The sequence below is a fragment of the Diabrotica virgifera genome, chromosome 1, assembly GCF_917563875.1.
Source record: "Diabrotica virgifera virgifera chromosome 1, PGI_DIABVI_V3a".
Taxonomy (NCBI): Eukaryota; Metazoa; Arthropoda; class Insecta; order Coleoptera; family Chrysomelidae; genus Diabrotica; species Diabrotica virgifera.
This window is the reverse complement of record NC_065443.1, coordinates 49,705,913-49,726,943: the sequence shown is the minus strand read 5'-3', so window position 1 is coordinate 49,726,943 and position 21,031 is coordinate 49,705,913. Positions and strand designations below refer to the sequence as shown.

The 21,031-nt window shown below is 31.3% G+C and overlaps 1 protein-coding gene across 3 annotated transcripts in view; it reads left to right on the top strand.

Moving 5' to 3' along the window:
- LOC114324739 (protein SERAC1) overlaps positions 1–21,031 on the top strand; it is a 116,390-nt gene that overhangs the window by 2,183 nt on the left and 93,176 nt on the right. Inside the window, exons 1-2 of one of the 3 annotated variants that reach the window (XM_050656106.1) lie at positions 1,544–1,694; positions 1,890–1,992. The exons of 1 other annotated variant lie outside the window; for it this stretch is intronic. The gene's annotated coding sequence lies outside the window, so the exon portion shown is untranslated. Of the gene's footprint in view, positions 1–1,543; positions 1,695–1,889; positions 1,993–21,031 lie in introns of those variants that run through there. One more of the 3 variants, XM_050656101.1, reaches the window with a different exon arrangement.

The window sequence follows — 21,031 nt, the reverse complement described above, 5'->3', positions numbered from 1 at the left end:
CTTTTAAAACGAGCAAGGAAATGGATCGAACAAAATGGCGGATCTTTTGGGCAACTGTTATAGTTCAAATATTTTTAATTTATGTTAAATTGTTGAATTGTTTAAACGAATTTTTTTTATTAGATATAGCTGTTTTTTTAAATTATTAACTATGTCATTAAAATATCCCAATTCTCGCAATTTTAATTTTTAATGATGTGCAATCAGCTACAAATCCAGAGAATCTATAAAGCCAGCGTAGTAAATAAGTATTAAGTATTTTTAAAATAAGTATTGATTCACTAACATTAAATTATTAAAAGTTAATAATACCTGGTTTTTAATCTCAGACTTCTTTAAAATTTCAATATACAGGGTGTTGGTTCAAGGTCGTAATTACTTTATATTTTTTTGTTAATCCGGACCTGGATATTTCTTGTTATTAGTAATTGGGTCGTTCCAATGTGGTAAATAGGTATTGATTATTTTTAAAATGAGTATTTATTCGTTAACTTTAATAATTTATAACTAAAAGTTAATAATACCTGATTTTTAATGTCAGAGTTCTTAAAAAATTCAAATATAATTTCAAAATTAAAGTCATAAAATTGTCTGGCCGAAAAATTAAAGCGAACCATTAAACTTATTTTTTTGTGCTCTTTTCAAATATGCAAACAGATTTTCAAAATTTGAATATATAGGGTGTTGTTTTAAGGTCACAATTATTTATAATTTTTTGTTAATCCGGACCTGGATTTTTCTTATGGTTAGTATGTCGGTAGTTTGGGTCTTGAATGAGACGTATGTGTAGCAAATATCAAAAAAATATATAAGGTGGTTCTAAAGTTATGGCTTAGGAAAGAAATGAGCAAAATCGATAAAACACCCTGTAACTCGGTTATAAAAGTCGGTAGAGCAAAACATGTAGTATACCTAGAAGCGGCTCGGTGACCTTTATTCACAGTTAAAGTATTTCCGTTTCCCAATGAAACACCCTGTATAAACGCCAATTATATGTATACATAAAAAATAAATTATGTATACTCACACATACACATACTCGTACAACCCCAGCCTCGGGGGACAAGTGTGTTCCAATGGAACAGTGGGACCCACAAGAACGAAGATCAAACCGGTTACACTCCGTAATGGAGTGGTACATATCTGACCACCAAGCTATACCACCACCCCTCCCGCCAGTTTTTTTTCTTTAAAAAATGTCATACCATTACCCGTACGCGCGCCAATGGTGAATATAAAGTTCTTAACTGTATGTCAAAAAATGCGCTATAACTACATCTTAAAACATACCAAATTTTATTTGCATATCTCAACCGGTTTTTGAGCAATAAATAAATCAGCAGTTGGTAAGAAAAATTTTAACGCCCCGTATCTCGGAAACAAATGAAATTCGAATAACAACATATGAGTTATTTTTAGTTATTATTCCACCCACCCTGTATATTACTCATTCGGTTTTGTATCGAGTTGGAACAAACCTATTATCCTAACTTTTTTCATAGTTACATAGGTGACAATTTACCCAAATTGTGTCAGTGTCATTGTAACATTGTAACCTAAATTCAAAATTACCGTTCGAGATGATAACATTTTAGAAAAATCTATACTCTCAAAAGATTTAAAAAAAGTAAAAAAAACGAAAAGCATTAAGGATGAAATACTAAGCATAGATAGGTTATTATGAAACAAACAATGTAAGCAAACTTTCCGAGTTAAAATAAGTAGATTGGAAATTTTTTTACAGTTTGTTAAAAAAACACAAAAGCTTTTTATTACTGCTACTAATTTGATACTATTAGAGTGTTTCTTGCTATTCATTGGCCTATAGTGCAAAATTATATGGCACTTTTGTTTAAATTCATTACTTTCCTAACTCCCGATTTTTTTAGGTATTGGTCTAAGCCTGGCGTACTTCAACATTTACAACTTTATATGAAAGCATTTTGGAAGATGTAACTGCTAGGTTTTAGATGCATATTTGATATATTTAAGGTAAATGTTATTATTTGTATTTATGTTACATCTTTCCCACAAGTTATGTTCCGTATGCTCATAGACCAGGGCGCATCTGTAAAAATATTAGTACATTTGGACGTTGAGAGGTGACTCAAATTTTTTTGCAGAAATTGCTTGAAAATAAATCAAATAATAATATTTGAGTTATCCTTTCTCTCAAAAAGGTCCCGAACATTGTTTAAATAATCAAAATGTCAAAATATGAAGGAAAAATTCGATTTTTTTCTTGGTTTTCTGATTATAACTTTAAAAGTATTCATTTCCGAGAAAAGTTGTACTAACATAAAAGTTGCGTAATTAAATTTTATACAATATAGAATTGGTTAAAAATTTAAGAAATAGTCACCCTTGTTGCAAAATAGCAATAATTGTGAAAAAAACATACAAAAACAAGTATTCGCATTTTACGTTTTTCAACCATTTATGCTACACTTAGGACCTTCATATTTCACCCTGAAAAATTTTATGATACAATAAAACAATACTGTAAATTTCATTAAGATCGGTTCAATAGATTTTGCAAAATAAATTTTGCAATCCAGCTTTCGTAAAAAAAATTCATTTTTTCAAAATGTTACAGGACTGAAAATAAAGCAGATAGCAAGTTGAAAATTTTTTTGCATATAGAAGTGTACTGTACCTTTCATTTGCAATTTTGCAAAATTAAAATCGCTTAACACCACGGCGTCAGGAATTTTTTTAAATAAACATTAATTATTGGTGCTACGCGCAGGACAGCGGATAGGTTGCTCTGATTGGGCATTCCAATGACCTTTGATAATGATTGATACATTTTAATTTTTATGACATTTCGATATAAATAAATAAATTTGTTTATTGCAAAATAAAAACACATACTCTATCCTTTGAAATAACACTTTTATTAGCAAAAACTTTCTTTGTTCATATATTTTAACTTAAATAATAAAAGTTTATTATTTTTAAACATATGCAATTGTTTAAACAATATTTCACAAACAATAATAAAATTAGTTTGATTTTTGTGGAATTAAAAAATTAAAATACAACAAAATATAGAGTAAGAAAATAATATATTAGATAAAGATTGGAAGAAATTTTGGTGGAAATCAACCTGTGTGAATCGAACACCGCTGTCCTGCGCGTAGCACCAAAAATTATTGTTTATTTCAAAAATTTTCTGACGCCGTGGTAATTAATCGATTTTAATTTTGAAAATTGCAAATGAAAGGTACAGTACACTTCTATAAGCAAAAAAAAATTCAACTTGCTATCTGCTTTATTTTCAGTCCTGTAACATTTTGAAAAAATGAATTTTTTTTGCGAAAGCTGTATTGCAAAATTTATTTTGCAAAATCTATTGAACCGATCTTAATGAAATTTAAAGTATTGTTTTACTGCATCATAAAGTTTTTCTGGTTGAAATATGAAGGTCCTAAGTGTAGCATAAATGGCTTAAAAACGTAAAATGCGAATACTTGTTTTTGTTTGGTTTTTTCGCAATTATTGCTATTTTGCAACTAGGGTGACCATTTTTTAAATTTCTAACTAATTCTATATTGTAGTAAATTGAATTACGCAACTTTTATGTTAGTTCAACTTTTCTCGGAAATGAATACTTTTAAAGTTATAATCAAAAAACGAAGAAAAAAATCGAATTTTTCCTTCAATTCTTGACATTTTAATTATTTAAACAATGTTCCGGACCTTTTTGAGAGGGAGGATAACTCAAATATTATTATTTGATTCATTTTCAAGCAATTTCTGCAAAAAAATTTGAGTCACCTCTTAACGTCCATCTCAAAACCGATCCGCCCTGGACTATCAGGAGTTCGCATAGGATATTTGCTTTTTTTTTCTTTTATGGCCTTTGGGAACTGCGCCCATATATTCGCTTTTGCCACAAATTTTTAGTTCCTGCGATAATAACTTACCCACCCCACAGTTTAATGCTAACGAATAAGTTGGATAAGTTGGTTTCCAACAGGCGTCCCGTGGGCCACATACTACCCGCGAGGCATATTATTGCGACCCGCGGGAGTATTTACAAAACTAAGAAATATACTTTTTTTAAGTTGAGAAAACACGATACATGTACACTTTTCATGACACATAGTTTCAGACATTTATGATAGTGTTCATTAATTCACTATGGCATAATAACACGAAATCTAATATTGTTAAAATCTAATAGTGTAAAAAACCGAAAAATTCCTTACTTGAAAAACTAGCCCAGTAAATGAACGGGAAATTCGGCGATACCGTGTAATTTTCAGGGGCAACTCCGAATTGCATGAAAATTTGGATTTAGGTTCTACTTACCCTCCACTTCAAAGTTGAAATTGTGCCGTTGGTTGCTTTTACTTGGGTGATGACACTCACCCCTCCTCGGGGGTTACAAAAAAAAACGTTCAAGATAATTACCGTCAATGGATAAATTGACTAATTTTAAGCATTTTTTGTTTTATAGAGTTTTTTACGTAAGTCAATACTTTTCGAGTTACTTGCCATTGAAAATGTTGATTTTTCGACAAATAAACAACGTTTCCAGACGGTTCTTCGCAAATAACTCAAAAAGTAAATATTTTATCGAAAAAAATATCCTTAGCAAAAGTGTAGCTTATAAAAAACCCAAAAAAATGGGGTATCAGTAAAGTCTATCAATCAAATAAAAACAAAGTTGTAGCTCATGAAAAATACGTTCTTATTCGTCTAATTCCAAATCGAATATTTCAAGGTGAAATCACCGAAAAATTAGGCACTTCTCGGGAAAAACCCATTTAAACTTTTTTAAAGTGTTTATAAAGAGCTTTGTTTTAATTATTAACAAAAGTTTTAGCATTAAAAATAAGCGAGTTACGCTCAAAATAAAGTTGTCCTCTTTTTTTTTGTAAAAATCACGAAAACCTCGCCGTGTTTAGCTCCCCAAATGAAATTAATCGCTACCGCTTTACAAACAATTTACTTACCTATCTATTTTTTATATGATCTGTCAGTCTCACCGGTGGTAAGTGTTTATTTTTGAAAGGGTTATAATTGAGAAAGCTTGAATGGGTCACTAATCACGAGTGAATGCAAATTTTGAACAGCCATATGCTAACTAATTTTTGTCTTACGGAGAAACAAAATAAAACTAGCATATTTATAATAGCAAAACCTACATTTTTTTACTCTTTAAGATTTTTCTTATCACAATACTTTTTAAGTTATTTTGAAAAAATGAAATTTTTCAAAATTTTGTAGAAAATTTTTTTTACTATAAAATCAAATGTTTTCAAAAATAAGCACTTCAAACCAATCAAACTTACAGATCATATAAACAATACACATACAGTTAAAATAGATGGTAAAGCCAAACGATTAATTTCATTTAGGGTGCTAAATAGAGGGAGGCTTTCACGATTTTTTTTCCAAAAAAAAAAGGGGCCAACTTTTTTTTTCAGTGTAACTCGTTTACTTTTGATGCTGTAAACTTTCGTAAAAAAAATATTAAGATTTTTTTCGATACTTTAAAAATGTTAATAAGGTTTTCCCGAAAAACGCTTCTTTGTTCGGTGATTCCGCGTTGAATTAGATTTGGAATTAGACGAATAAGAACGTATTTTTCATGAGCTACAACTTTGCTTTTACTCAATTTGTAGACCTTACTGGTACACCATTCTTTTCGTTTTTTTTAGGCTACACTTTTGCTAAAAATTATTTTTTTGATAAAATATTTACTTTTTGTGTTATTTGGGAAAAACGGTCTGAAAACGTAGTTTTTTTTGTCGAAAAATCAACATTTTAAATCGCGAATAACTCGAAAAGTATTGACTTACGTAAAAAACTTTATAGAACAAAAGGTGCTTAAAATAAGTCAATTTATCCATTTCCTGCCTTATTTTAAACACGCGTTTTTCACCCCCCGAGAAGGGGTAAATGTCACCCCCCAAGTAAAAGCAACCAACGGCACAAATTCAACTTTGAAGTGGAGAGTAAATGGAACCTAAATCCAAATTTTCATGCAATTCGGAGTTGCCCCTGGAAATTACACTCCAAAACGGTCATTTATTGGGCTAAACCTTTTAGTATTAAATCAAAGTGAGTTATAGGTAATTGAATGTATATTTTTTTTTCGGTGAGTACTCAAATCTAATTAGTATCCTTGCTTAAATTACGGGAAAACGATGCATTTTATAACATATACTTACTAAACTTTTGTCAAAGTACTCAGAAATATATATCAGACGACCCCAGAAGAAATTAATAGCATTAAAATTTATGCTCCAAAAATTTTTCCAAAAAAATGTTATTTTTTTTTTGGAATAACCGTTAATTGTTATGATGTCACGTTCATTCAAAAACCATTTAAAAGGTAATTTATTCAAGGGCTATAAAATCGTATTAAATTTAATCTTTTAAATCCTCATTTTCTTAAATTTAAAACGTTAAATGGTCCCGCTTACATGTTTCTCGCAGTAAAATTTAGGGTTTAAACGTTTCTATTAGTACATTCTTTCACGGTTTTTGCTGTAAATTTTAAAGAACCGCTTGGATTGACATGAAATTTGGCATACGCATAGCTAACATGTCAAAGAATAAAAGTGATATGGTGTCAATGTGTGCTTTTGCCCTGGGGGTGAGTTTCGCCCCATCTCGGGGGTGAAAAAATATATGTCCAAGATAAGTCCCGAAATGGATAAACTGACTAATTTTAAGCAACTTTTGTTCTACGTATAGAGTTTTTTCACCAAATCAATACTTTTCGAGTTATTTGCAAGTGAATATATTAATTTTTCAACAAAATAACCACGTTTTTGGACGGGTTTTCGCAAATAACTCAAAACGTAAGCATTTTGTCGAAAAAAATATTCTTAGCAAAACTATAGCCTATAAAAAGTGAAAAAAACGGTGTATATATTAGGTCTCTATACCCATCAAAAGCAGAGTTATAGCTAATAAAAAATAGGTTCATATTCGAAAAATTCCAAATAGAATAATTAAATGTGAAATATCCAAATAACTTGGGGAATTCTTGGGGAAAACACATTACAACTTTTTCAAAGTGTTTAAAAAAAGCTTTATTTCTGTTTTTATAAAAAAAATTCTAGCATCAAATGTAAGCAAGTTACGCTCAAAATAAAGTTGGTCCCTTTTGTTTTGACAAAAAAAAATCAGGAAGATCACCCCCCCCCCCCAATTGGCAACTTAAATGAAATTAATCGTTACCGCTTCAAAAGTTACTTTACTTATGTTGTGTTTATTTGATCTGTAAGTTTCATCGATCAAAGTGCTTATTTTTGAAAAGATTTGGTTTTAAAGTAAAATTTTTAAAAATTTTAATTTGGAAAAATGCTTTTTTTCAAAATAACTTAAAAATTATTAGAGATACCAAAAATCTTAAACAATAAAAAAGTCGGCTTTACTTTTCTAAATATCTTATATTTTTGTTTTCCTGTAAGACAAAAATTGGTTAAGATTCTGTGTTTCTAAATAACACTCGTGATAAGTGACTCGTTCAAGCCCTTTTAACTACAGCTCTTTCAAAAATAAGGACTTTGAACCGATGAAATTTACAGATCATATGACCAATACACACGCGAGTAAAAAACTTGTGAAGTGGTAACAATTAAGCTCATTTGAAATGCTAATTAGGGGATGATTTTCCCGATTTCTTACCAAAAAATGGGACCAACTTTATTTTGAGCGTAACTTCTTTACTTTTGATGATAAAATTTTTTTTAAAAAACAAAATTAAGCATTTGTTTAAACACTTAAAAAAGTTAAAATGAGTTTTCCACAAAAAAGTGCTTCGTTTTTGGTTATGGCACGTTAAAATATTCGATTTGGAATTTGACGAATATGAACCTATTTTTCATTAGCTATCACTCTGCTTCTACTAGGTATAGTGACCTAATATATACACTTTTTTACTTTTTTACGTGCTATATTTTTGATAAAAATTTTTTTGACTAGATACTTACTTTTGAGTTATTTGCGAAAAACCGTCTGAAAACGTGGTTATTTTGTAGAAAAATTAACATATTCACTTGAAAATAACTCGAAAAGTATTAACTTGGTGTTAAAACTTTATAGAAGAAAAGTTGCTTAGAAAAATGCTTGCCAGTTGCTTAATTGGAGTTATTATCAAAAGAAAAGAAAATTTACGAAAATTGGAAAAATTCTGATTTTTTGAAATCATATTTTTTATCAAATATATGCAATCTAAACTCAAAGGTTGAGGTCACTTATGCTAAAATAAAGAAAGTCATATAGGGACTAGTATACATTTTAATTTTTGTGGAAATGGTGTATATTTAATTTTTCACTTTTTCCTGAAAAAATCGAAAGGGTTCTCTTATTTTCAGCACAACTTGCTTAATTTTGATGCTATCAACTTCTTCTGGAGCTCATTTGATAGGTTTTCCTGAGTACTTTGACAAGTGTTTAGTAAGTATATGTTATAAAATGCATCGTTTTCTCGTTCTCTAAGCTTGAATAATTATTAGATTTGAGTACTCGCCGAATAAAAAATATACATTCAATTACCTATCTCACTGCGAGGTAACATTTTTCAAGTAAGAAATGTCGCATTCTATTTTTTATTAGCTTTAATTTTGGTAACGATAACTTTTTGAATTATTTATGAAAAACCGCTTTAAAACATGCATTTTTTTCACGTAAAATTAAATAAAGTTAACAAAATTATTTTTTCAATTTAATTGTGGCTTATTTCCCACTAAATAGTTAATCATAAAAATGCCACAAGGAAATAGCTTCAGAACAACAGTAAAATTAAAATCTTTGATTTTTAATAACTAAAAAACTATTAATTTATTTGAATTACTTGATATAACAAATTTTGTTTAGGATTTGTCCATCTATCGATTTATGGGGTTATTTTTAATAAAATAATTTTCACCCCCGTGAAGGGGTGGCTGTTAGGAACTTTTTGGCTTTTTTGTTAATTAGTCCAGAGAAATAAGATTTTTCTCATGATACATCCCCCTCCAGGCCGAAACCAAATTTTTTGAGTAGCATGGACATCTATATTAATAACCTATATGTTTCCTGCAGCCGATTTTGATGATATACATAGTTATAAACAAATGAAGATCAAAAAACGGTAAATTTTCGCTTTTTTCGTCTATAACCAAAAAGTTAAGCATTCTAAACAAATTTGAGAGTAAGAAACTCATATATCGTCTAAAAAATTTCAATATGGCGTTCGCTGAATATGTCTATCCTTATTGGTTGCTTAGAAAATTGCAAAATAAATCATAAATTTTGAGTTTTTATAAATATTCACAACTTATGTAAAAATTAACTTAGAACCTTCTTATTACACGAATTGCTGAGACTTCTGGTGCTTAAATTATATTTTAAATTTCAAAGTAATTGGTCAAATAGTTTAAAAGTTATTAAATTTGTTTATCCCAAATTCATTTTTTTTGCAACACTATAAGTCAGAAAATTATGAGGTTACAGTAAGACTTCTGACAGTTTATGGAAGAAGAATATTTATACTATTGATTTAATTAAAAAAAATGACAAAAAGTAATTTTAAACAGTGTAAAATTATTTTGCAAAATCACGTCGATTTTTTGCTGACTTAAAAACAATTAGAATAACTTTTTAACCGTTACCCGTAGAAAAATAATTTTTTCATATTTGGAAAGACTGAATTTTTATACACATTTAGAAAGAAAAACAATTGTACTAGGACAATTAAAGACGAAGTTAGCCCCCCCTTTGTTTTAATTCACATGTTTTTACAAAATAATTTTGCAGTATTTAGAATTATTTTTTGTCATTTTTTTAATTAAATTAATAGTATAAATCTTCTTCTTTCATAAACTATCCAAAGTATTAGTGTAACTTCATCATTTTCTGACTTATAGCGTTGCAAAAAAATTAATTTGGGATAAACAAATTAAATACCTTTTAAACTATTTGACGAATTGCTTTGAAATGTAGGGTATGATTTAAGCACCAGAAGTCTCAGCATTCCGTGTAATAAGAACGTTCTAAGTTAATTTTTACATAAGTTATGAATATTCATAAAAACTCAAAATTTATGATTTATTTTGCAATTTTATAAGCAACCAATAAGGATAGACATATTCAGCAAACGCCATATTGAAGTTTTTTATACGATTTATGAGTTTCTTACTCTCAAATTTTTTTAAAATACTTAACTTTTTGGTTATATGCGAAAAAAGGGAAAATTTACCGTTTTTGATCGTCATTTGTTTATAACTATGTGTATCATCAAAATCGGCTGCAGAAAACATATAGGTTATTAATATAGATGTCCATACTACTCAAATAATTTGGCTTCGGCCTGGAGGGGGTTGTCACCAACAGGATGTTTTTTTCCTTATTTCTCTGAACTAAATATGACAATTCCGCGTCTGCATGTGTTCAATTTTCAAAACCAGAAGAAGAAATGCACGTTGCCATGGCGACGCAAGCATCTAGATAACAACAAAATAAAAAATTGAGTTTATTCCAAGATTGTCAGAATAAGTTTGACATAAAAATATGTTTTTCTTAGGGCCGGTTGTTCGAACGCTAATCAAGAAGTTGATTATAATTAAGTCCCCTTAACAACCATCAAATAACAACACCCCTTATTCGTACGTCAATCAGTTGATTGTAATCAATTATGTTAATTATCATTATGATATGATTAATTAATTAATTATTAATTAACATAACAATTATTAACATAATTGATTAATAAATCTCATAATTGTAATCAATTATGTTTTCAGCAACCCAAACAAAGTTGACATTGACAGTTGGTGACAGTAATTAAATATTTGATAATGATCAGTTAATTCCATTTTTGATTAGCGTAGGAACAACCGGCCCTTATGTAATATAAGTATTCGTACACTTCGCGTCATAAAAAACAGGTACAACTCTTATAACCGAAAATCGTGTTTTTCAAGTTGTGTAAGTTGGTCTTGTCAAATGTGTCATTCTAATTTCTAGGGCATCGTTACCAGTTCAACCAAAATATTATTAAACTCTTGAGCAGTTGTCGGACCAACCATCTTGTATTTTAGAAATTATTCTCGTTTTATCACACTTTAATTGACATGGCATCGTTAAAAATTTATTTTGACCAACTTGTCAAATCTGACTGATGTTATGTAATTAAATAAGTCATCGAGGACTGGCCCTATTGCTTTTTTTATGTTTAATCGTTTAATTTTTTAGTTATAAGTGGATTTTTTAAGATTAACAACGCTCTCTCTGGTTAATAAATTTATTAGATACGGTTTTTGATAATAAAAATAATACCTATCTAAAAACTTTATACATTTTTGAACGTTATTTTTTTTATTTAGATCTAGTGAAATTCCGTTATATGTAATGACAACAACGAAGTGATTTACGAACCATTGTGTCAAGTCTGAAGACAGGTTTACATTGGGAAAAAAGTGTACCAGTTTTTTATGACTCGAAGTGTACCAGCGAAAATAATAAAAACAGTCCATACCAGAGTTAATTTTACTTTTATCTACCAAAAGATAAAAAAAACTTAACAGTGGCATCCACCCCCAGGATAACAACGCAATTTGGCATCATGTCACTTTTGTTTCTTGAGTTATCTTCTAACTACTCACCAATTTTCATGAAAATTGATGGAGGCTCAACGAAATCGGAGGTGAAAACCTCCAGTGACTGCACTATATGCACATTTCATCCTCTTGGACTCATCAGAGCGACTCGTGGTTTGCTCTCTGAATCGAAATTAAATCTTTCTGTCATTAAAAATAATTTGCAACAAACGCAACAACGACATCATACAACACGTCAATTTATCGTTGGAGTTTTGCCTAGATAAATGGACGTGTTGTGGAATGTAAATTGTAGATCTAGGCTAGGCAATTGATTATTTATTTTAGAAAGGAACTACAACGTTAACAGGCTTTTATTGTTTCATATTGCCAATGGACATCTAAATATGAAAAAACCGTGGAGTGCTACCATTTAAAGGGGTGCGTTTTTGAGAAAGGGGTGAATTAGTCCCTAGGCACAGGGCGAATTAGGGTAAGTTCTATGCACATTTAGTGCAAACACGTGTACAGAAAAATTGTTTCAGGTTAAATTTGCTATCGAAATATCACATTTTAAAGTCAAAAACATGTTTTTTTACAAAAGTTTTTCCAAAAGAAAAGCAAGAAAAAAACATGAAAGATAGCAATTTTGTTTTTTGCTCCATAACTTTTTTCCACGGGGATATAGGTATAGGCATTGCTTCATAGAAAAAAATCTTCCATCCTTCCTCTTTAAAATGGCGTTTGGTAGAAGTTCCTGTTAATTACAATTTCCAAAATATGATTTTTCAAATTTCGCCACTCACAGCGATTTTGGGATATTTTCCTTGGTACTTCGCAAACCTAGTACTGTAACTTTTTTCTACGCCTTTCTAGGTATACGCAATGGTACATTTAGTAGAAATAGAAGTCTATTACCTTTAAAATGTTCTATCGTAGAAGGCGGTATGGCTATATATAAGCAAGATATGGTTTTCCAAATTTTATACTTTTAATGATTTTTGATATATTTTACGATTATTTTTAAATCTCTCATTATAACTTTTTTTATTTAATTTCTAATTATATATTATTTGAGTATATATACATTATCTAATAAAAAAGCTCAGTTCATTTACTTTAAAATGGTGTACTGTAAAAAATTATAGGACTATTTTTAAACAAGATATGCTTTTTCAAAATGTGACATATACATATGCAATAGGTCCCACTAAGTTGGAACCATATTATGGAAAACTTTTTTAGTATTAATTTTATGAAAAAAAGTTATTCTTTATAAAATGCTAGTCTGAAACTTAAATGCAATCATCAGATATAAAATTTTATCAATAGTGTACGAGGTATGTTTATATTTCACAATATCGAAAAGTGTTATTAAGAAAAATTATTTGGAATTAAAAATTATGTTATAATATACAATTATAATATATTCTTGTATTTGAAAAAAAAAAATAAAAAAACTTAATTTTTTTTTCAAATTACGGATACTCTTCTGTATCCTACGGATACCTTCTTTAAAAATATTCCTAGATTTTTTTGGAATACACCATTTTAAAGTAAAGAAAATATGCTGTTTTCTGTTATACAATTTATATATACCTAAATGTGCAAGAAAAAAGTAATAATGAAAAATTTAAAAAATAATCGTGAAAAATATCAAAAATTATTAAAAGTATAAAACCTTGAAAGAGCATAACTTGCTTCAAAATAGTTAATCAACCTTATACAATAGACCATTTTAAAGGTAATTGACTCCTCTTTGTACTAAATGTACCATTGCATATACCTATATATTGCGTAAAAATAAGTTACAGAACAATGTTTGCGAAATAATGGGGAAAATGGCCCAAAAATGCTGTGAGCGGCGAAATTTGAAAAATCCTATTTCGGAAAATATAAATCCTAGAGACTTCCACTGAACGTCATTTTAAAGATAAAGAATGTAAGTTATTTTTTACTGAAGCAATGTCTATACCTATATCCCCGTGGAAAAAAGTTATGGGGCAAAAAACAAAATTGCTTTCTTTCGTGTAGTTTTTTTGTTCTTCTTTTGAATATATTTTTGTACATAAAAATATTTTTGACTTTAGAGTTAAATATTTCGATAGTAAAGTTAATCTGGAACAATTCTTCTGTAAACGTCTTTGTCCCAAAAGTGCATAGCACTCACCCTAATTCACCCTGTGCCTAGGGACTAATTCACCCCTTTCTCAAAAACGCACCCATTAAAATGGTAGCACTCCGCGGTTTTTTCAAATTTAGAGGTCCATTGACTATATGAGATAATAAAATCTCCTTAACGTTGTAGTTCCTTTTAGCTCTCTTATTTTGAACATAATCAATAGCCTAATCCCCCACGTCTATTCATTTATCGTCCGTTAGCTTCGCAAATTATAGAAAGCTCTGATTTAGGCTGTGGCCAGAATTTGTTTTTCTTCTTCTTCTTCTTCTTCTTCTTCTCCTTCTTCTTCTTCTTCTTCTTCTTCTTCTTCTTCTTCTTCTTCCTTCTTGTATGTAGGCTTTAAAGCCTGTTTCTTCTTCAATATTAGACTCCTAAATTATTTAAATTATCGCACCATCTTTTTCTTGGCCTGCCAATACTTCTTCGTCCATTTGGTGACTTATCTCGTGCTATTCGTACTATCCTATCCTCTGCCATTCTACTAATGTGTTCGTTCCACTCCTGTTTCCGTTTTGCCACCCATCCATTTATGTCTTCTACATTGCATGATCTTCTTATGTTTTCGCTTCTCTCCCTATCCAACAGACTTCCTTGATATTCGTCGGAGTATTTTCATCTGTGTTGTTTCTAGTAGTCGTCGTCTCGTTTTAGATGTGCCAGGTCTTGTCTCCGCCGTGTATGTCAATATAGGTCTAATTGCTGCTTTATAGATTCTTGCTTTTGTGTCTTGTCTTAGGTGTTTGTTCTTCCAGATTGTGTCATTAAGGGGTCCCGACGCTTTACTTGCTTTGAAGCTTTGTTGTCGTAATTCCTCTTCAACATCTCCGTAACTGGTTATATATATTCCCAGATATCTAAACCTTGCTTCCTGCTTTATTATTTTCCCATCAATTTCGATTTTACATCGTAGTGGGAATTTAGATGTTGTCATACATTTGGTTTTTTCTACTGATATTATCATATTGTATTTCTTGTCTGTGTATTGAAGATGTGTGTCAATCTTTGGAGATCGTCTTGTGTCTCGGCGATTATTGCGTCGTCGCGTCGTCTGCATAACATAATATTTGGATTTCTTTGTTCCCCATTCTGTAACCATGACCTTTAAGTACTGCTTCTATTATTTCGTCCATTATTATATTAAAAAGCAGTGGGCTTAATGAGTCACCTTGTCTGACTCCGCTTTGTACTGGTAGGTATAAACTGCGTTAGGCCGATGCCACATTATGCGTTTTGACCGGATGCGGTAAAACGCATCCGTTTCCAACGCAACCGGACCGACCTGTCACACTATGCGTTTAGTCTGGTGCAGTTTGTAAGCGCGTACCGATGACTCAAAACGCATCCGTTTCCAACGCAACCGGACCGATCTGTCACACTATGCGTTTTCACCGGATGCGGCGGAAACGCATCCGGTTAAAACGCATAATCTGACATCGGCCTTAGTTTTCCATTTATCTTTGCCTGTATTCGATTATAATATTATTATATTATAATATTCGTTTGTATAATATTGATTGGTATGTTTCTTCTATACAGTAAACGTACGTCTTCGACTTTGACGAAGTGATCAGAATTTGTTTTCCAACGTAAGAAATCTTTAGATTTTCGGCTCTTTGCATTCTGTTTTGTTTATAAAAAGATCATTTCGAAAAGAGCCTCTTAACGACAATTTTATTAAACTAATTATATTATTAGTTCCTCCTGATTGGCAATGATCGTTTGAATTACACAGTATCCATCAAGTTTTATCTTATAGGTTATATTTATTTAAATTGATAGTGGGAAGGTTTGTTAACCATTGACTTCCTATAAATAGCTGTATATGGGTACTTACTATTTTAAACTATGCTAATATAGCCAAAATGGACACACTAATTCTATTGTGTCCTAAACAATAGATTGGATAAAATATCATTTTTGAAATGAAAATGATCAATAATAAAATCTCCTGCGAAAAATGTGTTCGTGTTTGTTGACGTTGTTATAGCCCAGTAAATGAACGGGAAATACGGCGATACCGTGTAATTTTCAGAGTCAACTCCGAATAGCATGAACATTTGGATTTAGGTTCTACTTACCCTCCACTTCAAAGATGAACTTGTGCCGGTGGTTGCTTTTACTTGGGGGGTGACAGTAACCCCTTTTCGGGGGTGAAAATAACGCGTTTCAAATAAGTCCGGAAATGGGTGAATTGACTAACTATTCTAAGCATGTTTTGTTCTATAAAGTTTTTTTTTTAAATAAGTTAATACTTTTTGAGTTATTTGCGAGTGAAAATGTGTATTTTTTAACAAAAAACCACGTTTTCAGGCGGTTTTTCGCAAATAACTCAGAAAGTAAATGTTTTATGGAAAAAATACTCTTAGTAAAAATGAATAATATAAAAAAACGAAAAAAAGTGTATTCGTGAAGTCTATAGACCCAGCAAAAGCAAAGTTTTTGCTCATGAAAAATACGTTCTTATTCGTCAAATTCCAAATCGAATATTTCAACGTAAAATAACAAAAACATAAAGCACTTTTCGGGAAAACCTCATTAAAACTTTTTAAGGTGTTTAAAAAGGCTTTAGTTTTATTTGTTTAAAGCATCAAAACTAAGCAAGTTACGCTCAAAATAAAGTTGGCCCCTTTTCTTTTTTGGTAAACAAAACCGTGAGAATCTCCCCCTATTTAGCACATCAAATGAAATTAATCCTTACCGCTTTACAAACAATTTACTTTAGTTATGTATTTTTTATATGGTCTGTAAGTTTCACCGGTTTAAAGTGCTTATTTTTTACTTTTGAGATTTTTTAGAAATTTTAGAAAACAATTTTTACTATAAAACCAAATTTTTCCACAAATAAGCACTTCGAACCAGTCAAACTTAAAATAGGAAGAGATTTTCACAATTTTTTTTAACAAAAAAAGGGGCCAACTTTATTTTAAGCGTAACTCATTTAGTTTTGATGCTAGAAACATTTATAAAAAAATAAGAATAAAGATTTTTTTAAAGACTTAAAATTTTAGTTTTTAGTTTTTCCCAAAAATTGCTTTATTTTTTTGGTTATTTCACGTTGAAATATTCGATTTGGAATTTGACGAGTAAGAACGTATATTTCATGACCTACAAATTTGCTTTTGCTGGGTTTATAGACTTCATTAATACACGATTTTTTTCATTTTTTTGTAAGCTACATTTTTGATAGGAATATTTTTTTCGTATATAATATCATAAGAGAGAAAATTTTGCCCGTAATATTTTCGACTGGTATGAAAGTTTGTTGCCAAAAGGCAACAAACTTGAATAAAACCAGAAAAAAATTTTGCCGGTAAATAATTTTCTCTCTAATGATATTCGACAAGACTATTTCACGAGACAATGAATGCACCGTATCAACGAGACATAATGTTTATTTATTTGTTAACAATATTAAATGTACAACTATTATAAGCTATAGTAGTTTGCCCATTCTTTTCTACCAAAGCATGAGTTTGTGTATTATTGACCTGTAGCATTTGGGAACTCGAAGGTTAGCTTCATTTGTTGTTCTGAGATTTTCGATTAACTTCTGGTGGTGACTGGAATCCAGCTGCATTAGAGAGCTTGCATTTGAGTGCCCCGTTAATTTAATTAACTCCTGTTCAGAAACACCTTGCTTGAACAAGGCTGACACATCTGAAGATCGATGAGAATGGTGTGTTATTTTATGTTTTTTTTGTGTCTATTCCATTTTTTTCAGCTGACATTTTTGTCCACTAAGATACTGTGTTGATTCCAAGTGGACAGTTTTTGAATCAAGATCCATCCTTCCAGTTTTGGTGAACGGTAAGAAAGAGTCTGTCTGATAAAATCTTTGGTCCTCTTTTTTCCATTAATTTAAAAAATAATCTAACTGGGCATAAATTTTTGTTTGATGAATTTCTTACCAGCCATTTGCTGCTTGCCAAACTTTTCGAACCGCCTTGATTCGTTTTGGAAAAAATGCTGTTGTATTCAATTCGGCCCGTAAATTCTCCCATAACATCAAATTCCTTCTGGAAAAAGTGAATCTTGCAGTTTACTGCCTCACTGCCTCTCCAAGCAAGCTCAAATGAGCAAAGGTGAAAAAACTTTTTTTGTGCTCCATAGGGGGTTTCCTCGTCGTAGCTTTGGATGATTTTTAATAGTTCTTCGGTGGATAATGCTTTTGAACTGAGTTTTATTTTTTCTTGAACACTTTAAAGCTGCCTCCGCTTGGTATCTCTGGCCAATCTTGCACATTTGAAAGATATATTTGTGAAAGGGTCGATTTTTATGCCGTACTCCGTAAAATATTTTTCTTGTAGCATTTTTGCTGTAGTATTCCACATTGACTTTACAGACAACTCTTTATAGTCTTCGCCATTGCCTCTTTTCATGTTAAAGGCATAATTCTGGAGAATTTTTGCTAGTTCCGTTATGGTAGTACATTTTTCAAGCGTAAAATCTCTCACCCGTAGGAACTCCGAAAATTTGGTCCAAATATAGTTTCTGGACCTCTGCGTGTTCAATGGGATCTTGGTTAAAGAACCTCTGAACCTGGATCAACACAACATCTTTGCAGCTTTTCCGCGTTGCTGCGAATATGATAAAGAATGCCATGATGATTGATGATCGCCAACATTCGTCACGGATAGGCACATCAAGAAGAAGAAGAAGATCTAAAGCCTGGGTTTCCTCGAAAGCGGCACCGACAAACTGTGACAGTAACACTGCGATGAATTACGTCAGATTACGGTGAAAAATTCAAGGTTCTTCACTGCGCCAATGGAATGTGCAAACTCAGCAAGCGGTGGCTTCCAACGCATCCTTGGAAACCAACGCTATTATTTTGCATGGTACAGTTTTTTATGACGTCGTTCATCGCAGTGTTACGTTCTCAGTTTGTCGGTGTCGCTTTCGAGGAAACCGACGCTTTACCCTTATTGTAATCACTAAGCGGTGGACCTGAAATCTTCTAAATATAATATCAAATATATTTTCCTTTATTATTAACAAATATAACAAAGCAATCAAGCAGACCGTGGCAATGTGTGTCATTTCCTGCTTGGATACGTAATGATATGTCATGTTTACTTATGTTTAACATAAATCACGTAATGTATAATACTTTTGTATTTTGCATCTGACATGTACGTATACTGTATATTATGTATATGATCTGCGAGTCCATTGTTGGGTTCCTACGCGTACGAGATGAAAAATAGGCCAATAAACTTTCAAACGCTTGTTAATCTGATAATAATTATATGAACGAATAATATGTGGAAAACGGAAATACGGTTTAAATTCTTTTACAAACAAATCAATAGCAACTGCCACTTTCTTCCTAAAGTCGCCAATGTTATATAAATCCGTTATATCCGTTATTATAGAAGATACCAAAAAAAGTAATTTACAAAAATTGTAGGTAGGTACCAGTAAGCTTCACATTTTAAAATTAGTTACAATATATACAGGGTCTTCTACAACACTGTACCGCATCAAGGATATGTTTTTTTAATAAAACAACTTCATTTATTTTAAATTTAAAATCCACCTTACTTCCTCGTTACAAGAATTTAAAATTGTTTTGTGCTATTCGCTCCGTGCGTGACTGACGCGACACCTAGCGTAGTCGCCTGACATTTTTCGCGACCGCAATTTAACGTTAAATATGATGCATATATGACATATATTTGACGTTAATATGTCTTCTTCTTCTTCAGGTTCCTTCCCCTATCGGAGGTTGGAAATCATCATCGCTATTTTAATTTCATTGGCCGCACTTCTGAATAATTCCAATGAGCTGCAACTGAACCACTCTCTCAAATTTCTTAGCCAGGATATTTTGCGTCGTCCTGGGTTTCTCTTCCCTTGTATCTTCCCTTGCATAATTAACCTAAGTAATACGTACTTCTCGCCCCTCATTATATGACCCAGACATTGAATCTTTTTAATTTGAACAGTTTTTATGACTTCACATTCTTTCTTCATTCTTTGTAACACCTCTATATTAGTTACTTTTTCAGTCCACGATATTCTGTGGATTCTCCTGTAGCACCACATCTTAAAAGAGTTTAATTTTTTGATTTTAGACTGTTTTATTGTCCACGCTTCCATGCCGTATAGTAAAGTAGAAAAACGTAACAACGTAGCATTCTTGTGCGGATCTCTAGATTAAGGTTACGGTTGCAAAGTAAGTTCTTCAATTTTATGAACGTGTTTCTTGCCATTTCTATTCTAGATCTGATTTCTTTTGTTTGATCTCCATCTTCGGTTAGCCACGTTCCTAAATATTTATATGTTGTTACTCTTTCGATCGTTGTATTATTGATGATCAGGTTATCTACATTTTGTGGTTTTTTTTTGAGAATATCATTGATTTTGTTTTCTTGAGATTCATTTGCAGTCCGTACCTTTCACATGCATTGTATACATGTTGTATTATTTACTGTAGATCTTCCATGTCACTTGCAAATATGACCGTATCGTCCGCATATCTAATATTATTAATGCTATTTCCGTTGACCAAAATACCTTCCACAATATCCAATAAAGCTTCTTGAAATATCACTTCACTGTAGACGTTGAATAAGAGTGGTGAAAGTATGCACCCTTGTCGAACTCCTCTAAGTATACTTACTTCCTCTGTCAGTTCTCCTTCGACTTTTACTTCTGCTTTCTGATTTTGATACAGATTCGATATAATTTGTAGATCTCTACTATGTATATTTTTGGTCCTAAGAATACTTAGAAGCTTTTCATGTTGAACTCTGTCAAAAGCTTCTTTAAAATCTATGAAGCAAGCATATATGTCCTGATTCATATCCAGACATCGTTGTGTCAGAACATTGACTCCGAATAATGCTTCTCTAGTTCCTAGACCCTTTCTAAAACCCATCTGTGAATCACTTATTTCTTGTTCTAATTTCACGTGGATTCTGTTATGTATGATTTTAAGGAAGGTTTTCAATGTGTGGCTCATTAATGCCATTGTCCGATAGTCATTGCAATCTTTAGCATTTGTGATTTTTGGAATCGTTACAAAAGTTGAGAGAAGCCATTCTTTGGGTATGTGTCCCGTCTTGTATATGGAGTTAAAAAGGTCTACCAAGACATCAGTATTATCTTCATCAGTTATCTTCAATAGTTCAATTGGTATAGTTTCATCGGGTCCTGGAGCTTTTCTACCTTTTGTGTGTTCTATGGCATAAATAACTTCCTCTTTCATTATTTCTGCTCCCGTGGATTCTCCGTCAACTTCTAATTGTTCTACTTTTTGGTCATAAAATAGGTGTTCAATGTATTCTTTCCATCTACG